The sequence below is a fragment of the Tympanuchus pallidicinctus genome, unplaced genomic scaffold (genome assembly GCF_026119805.1).
Source record: "Tympanuchus pallidicinctus isolate F22 unplaced genomic scaffold, pur_lepc_1.0 scaffold37, whole genome shotgun sequence".
NCBI lineage: Eukaryota > Metazoa > Chordata > Aves > Galliformes > Phasianidae > Tympanuchus > Tympanuchus pallidicinctus.
The window spans coordinates 567915-572430 of record NW_026294755.1 but is presented as its reverse complement, the minus strand read 5'-3'; the positions used below and the strand labels follow the sequence as shown (position 1 = coordinate 572430).

At 47.8% G+C, this 4516-nt stretch overlaps 1 non-coding gene across 1 annotated transcript; it reads right to left on the bottom strand.

The window, feature by feature from the left end:
- Positions 1-4169: 4169 nt before the first annotated feature.
- On the bottom strand, positions 4170-4251 carry TRNAS-GCU (transfer RNA serine (anticodon GCU)). The gene has a single exon. It is a non-coding gene; the product is annotated as a tRNA-Ser (tRNA).
- Positions 4252-4516: the final 265 nt, after the last annotated feature.

Sequence of the window (4516 nt, the reverse complement as noted above, 5' to 3'; positions counted from 1 at the left end):
TCTTTTCTCTTCCTTTTTATTTTTTCTTTTTTTCTTTCATTTGGTGGAAAACCCAAATTTGACATTTGCAAAGAAGGCTCAGAATTCAGGGCGGAATGATCAGGAGAAGGAAAGAGCTCCGTGGCTGCGATGTGGGGAAGCTGGGGTCTGCATCTGCATGGGTTGCGAGCCTGCAGGAGCCAACAGCACCTGGCAGTGCTTTGCATTTCAACCGGCTTGTGCCAAACCAGTGGCCACAAAAGCTTTGTTTCCTCACTCCCCAAATACGGCCGTGAGTCTGACTCAGAAGTTACCAATTTTTGCTGGCTGGAGGAGGAATGCGATGCTATGAGTGCAGAGTCTGCTCAGTCATCCCTGCAGGCATCCAAGGCCAGGCTGGATGTGGCTCTGGGCAGCCTGGGCTGCTGGTTGGCACAAAGCAGGGGGTTGGAATCAGATGAGCAATGCGGTCCTTTTCAACCCAGGCCATTCTGTGATTCTCTGTTAGGGGCGATGCCAAAGCTGCGAGGTATTGCTGCCTGCTGCCATGCCTGCAGTGTGCACAGCTCGTGTTTGGTGACTGCCCCCTGTTTGCTGCAGTGATGTGCAGTTTATGAGGCCTGGTTTGGAGCTGGATGAGCTCAGCCACGCGTGCAGATCAGCTTTCCAGTGCTGAGCAATACCATCACAGGGTTAGTGCAGCACAGGGGGTATTCAGTGCCTTAAAACTTGCAAAATTATACCCTCTCATCACACGCTGTAAAAAGAAATGTGACTTAGGAAGTAATGTGTTTTATATGGAATTGAGAAGTTCAGAAATGTGTTAACCAGGCAAGAATTCAAGGGGTTCACATGTAACTCTGGCTGAAAAGAATTCCTCCAGCACTTTTGTAGCAATGAATCTGAGTTGTGCAGAGCTCTGCTCACCCAGGCCCTTTGCTGTGCAGCAAAGCTATCAGTCTCCTTATCTCCCCTTCTAAGGACCAGCAGTATTTCCCAGATGCTTTCTGATGCAGTCAGCACAGGATTTTTTGCTTGTCAGCTTTGCAGTAATTCAAGGCAGGAGTTGAGGAGCTGCCTGCATTCATTTTCCTCCTTGGAATAAAGGGAGGACCCTCTGTTCAGGTGGTGCTATCTGTTAGAGAAAAGGACTACTAAATAGAAGAGCAGTGAGGTTTGTCCCCCTTGAGCTGATGGCGATGCTTCAGTGGTGGTCATGTGAAATAACAGAAAATAAAATTTGGGACCTTTTGGCTGCAAGGATCACATTGCTGTATAAGCTCTGATTGGAAGAAGCCTTGGGAGCACAGCATGTCAGAGCTATCTGCAACTGCAAAGGCACAGCAAAGGAACCACAGGCATCTCCGTGGGTTGGGATTATGAAGATTAAAGGAGGGCAGCTAAAAACAGCACTTCCAGCCTGCTGCTCCCAGCAAGGCACAGCAGCAAATCAACAGAAATGCCACGTTGACATCGCTGCTGGTTACCTCCACCTATGGTCTTCTGGAGCAATTTGCAGTCAGTGTTTGGGCTTTTAAAGTCATCGGTTGGGTGACAAGGAGGACTGAGTGGTGCTGACATTCGTGCTTTGGCTTTAATTAAAGGAGGACAGAGTATACAGGGTATGAAAAGCACAGACAGGGGTATGTGATGCAAAGCTTTGGTGGTACTCCAAAGTCACGGGGCTTCTCAGAAGCAGAATCTGCAGGAAAAAGAAGAAGGGTGTTTTAGGGTGTGTTTCTTCATCAGTAAGAAAAGTATTAACTGAGCATAGCAAGGTGAGATGACTTTGCTTTCTTTAAAACTTGGAAGCAGAGACCAACCTCTGCATGACTGCCAATGGGCTGCACTGATGGCCTGCTCTTCTGCAGCGCTCTCTGGGCTCTGTTTTGCCGTCCATCCAAAGAGAAAGTTTCCCCAACGTTCAATGCAAATACACTCTTTGATGCTGTCTTCAGGCTTGAATTGCTGTTGGGAAGTGGAGAGTCAGAAAACCTGGCCTCTCCTTGCATGTCAGTGTGAATGCTGTGCAAGTCAGTGCGGTGCTCAGCATCGTTTTCCCCCAGATGGCTGAAAAGGTGCTTTCTTTTTGCTTTGGATGCCACTGTCAGCTCTGCAGCATCAGATCTGACGGGAGGAGTAAAGCTCCGCAGCCACGCAGAGGGCAAAGCGTGCTGTGGGTTTGGGGTCCCAGTAGCACCAGGATGCCAGGCAGAGAGCGGTCCAAGAAGAAGAAATGACGAAACATCAGCTGTAATGAACGGAGCGGTTCCTAGGTGTCACTGCAGCCCCAGCTGACAGAACTGGGAGAGCCCTCCGCTGGCACAAACTCCAGGGAAGTGGAAGCCAATCCAACGAGGAACTTAAAGCTGCTCCGACTGCGAGAGGTTTGCCATGAGAATATGGGCTGTGTTGTAAACACGGAGGTCTGGAGCCTTCCTCGGGGCTGAAATAACGCAATTGGCATTTAGTGCTGTTCCCAGGCATTACAACTCTTGAAATCCTGTTTATAGGATGTGTTTTCCTGTAACTGAAACGCTAGGATTCGGATAAAAGTTTCCCCAGCAGCAGTGTAATGATTCCATTTCTCATTGTTCCCTCCTTGGCAAAGTGATCTGCAACGCAACAGCCACCCATCGACTGGGACTGAAAACGCGTGTTCTCCTCCTCCTGCTCAATGACATTGAGAGTAACACTGGAACAGGACTTTGAAGGGCAGTGAAGCGGCTGGGGACAGCAATTCCACATCTGTGGGGAACATTACCATGCCAAGGTTAATCAGTGATTTGCCCGAGAGCCCTTTGTTACCACTTTATTTCTGCCTCTGAGGGGAGCACAAGTCCTTCCGTTGGCTGAGGAACAAGAGGTCATCAGAGCAGTGCAGCCCATCTCCTCTCAGCCAATAACCACGGGCTCCACGACTTTTCCAAGTTTGCTTTGGTTGGATCCTCGTTGGAACGAAGCAAAATATCTTTGGAATGGAAAATGGACAAAATGCTTTGCAATGGGGGGTGTGACGTAGAGGTCAACCCAAGGCTGTGGCTGAGCAGCATGGAGGCAGCTGTTCTACAGTCCCAAACGGAACCCAAATTAATCACTGTGAGCACGGTGATTTCCCCATCTGAGCAGGTGACTGTGAGGAACTGTCAACAAGCAAATAAGCTCCAATAAGCTCATTAATTCCTTGAAGAAATAATGAGAACATACTCAAAGGTAGATCTTGCTGTCAGCTTAGGAGTGCCATATGATTGCAGAAGGGTTTGGTATTTAGCAGCGTGGCTGACCGCCTGAAATCCAGCATAGAACATAAAACTAGATGGGAACAAAAGCTTTATTGAAGGGTGACTCTTTAACCAGGAAGACACCGACCTTCATCTTGGGTTCCAAAGCAGCTCGTAGAAGTCCATAAATCACTCATAAATGCAACTTAAAATCTCACTGAACCAAATCAGCAGGAGGAGTGCAAACACTCCACGTGGATGGCGAATCAGTCGTACTGCACCAGACTCTGAAAGCATTGGAGCCCGCTGAATGTGTTTGTGTGCCGTGGTATTTTTTTCCTTTTACTCTTTATAGGCAGCTCCAATTAAACATCTTGACACTTGATATCATGTAAATTGCCCTAATTTCCAGAAGCTGTGTCTCCTGATTTTTTTTCCTCCCACTTTTTGATGTCTAATGCGTTTCTCTCATAACCGAGTCCCTCTTGCCAATACATGAGATGCTGCATATTTGATGAGAACAATTAAACAAGAGTTTTGTAAAAGTGTTTTAAGCTCCGAAGCTGACTTTCCTTCCCTCCTCCCCCCCCCCAGATCAGTAAAGCTTTCCCATTTTAACACTGATTTCTCCAGAGACATCACTTAACAAAGCTAGAAACAGCAAAGAGAACACTTGTTAAGAAAATGAAAGCATGGAAATGCTTAAAAACAGGATAAGGAAGGAAATAACAGAAGCACAGAGCTGGAGTGGATGGGTAACCCCATCTGGTCCCACCAATACATGGCAGATTTTGGAGGTACTCAAGGGAAGGGTTTGTCCAACAGCTTCGGGAGAACAGAGAGCCGTTGTGCTGATGTTGCTGAACAAAACCTCCCCTGCTCCAGTTTGTGCCCATCACCTCCAGGCGAGGCACTGAGCACCACTGGGCAGAGCGCTGCTCTGTGCTCCCGTCAGGAGAGTTTTGCCACCGACGAGGATGGGATTCGAACCCACGCGTGCAGAGCACAATGGATTAGCAGTCCATCGCCTTAACCACTCGGCCACCTCGTCTGCCGAATTTGGATGCTGAAGATGCAGTAAAGCTCCTCTTTGTTGTCATAATCAGGATGATTTCTAATTAGACTCGACTGCTTGCCATTAAGCTCTCCTCCATTGATCTGTGCTATACTGCATTTTTTAAGAGGCTGTCAGTGCACCAATCCCATCTGTTTATTTCAACGCCATTGATAGCATTAAGAAATCCTAAGGCTGCCACTCAGTCCTGTGATTTCCAATTCTTTGTTTGTTTAAAGCACGATTAAACCCACACCAAGAG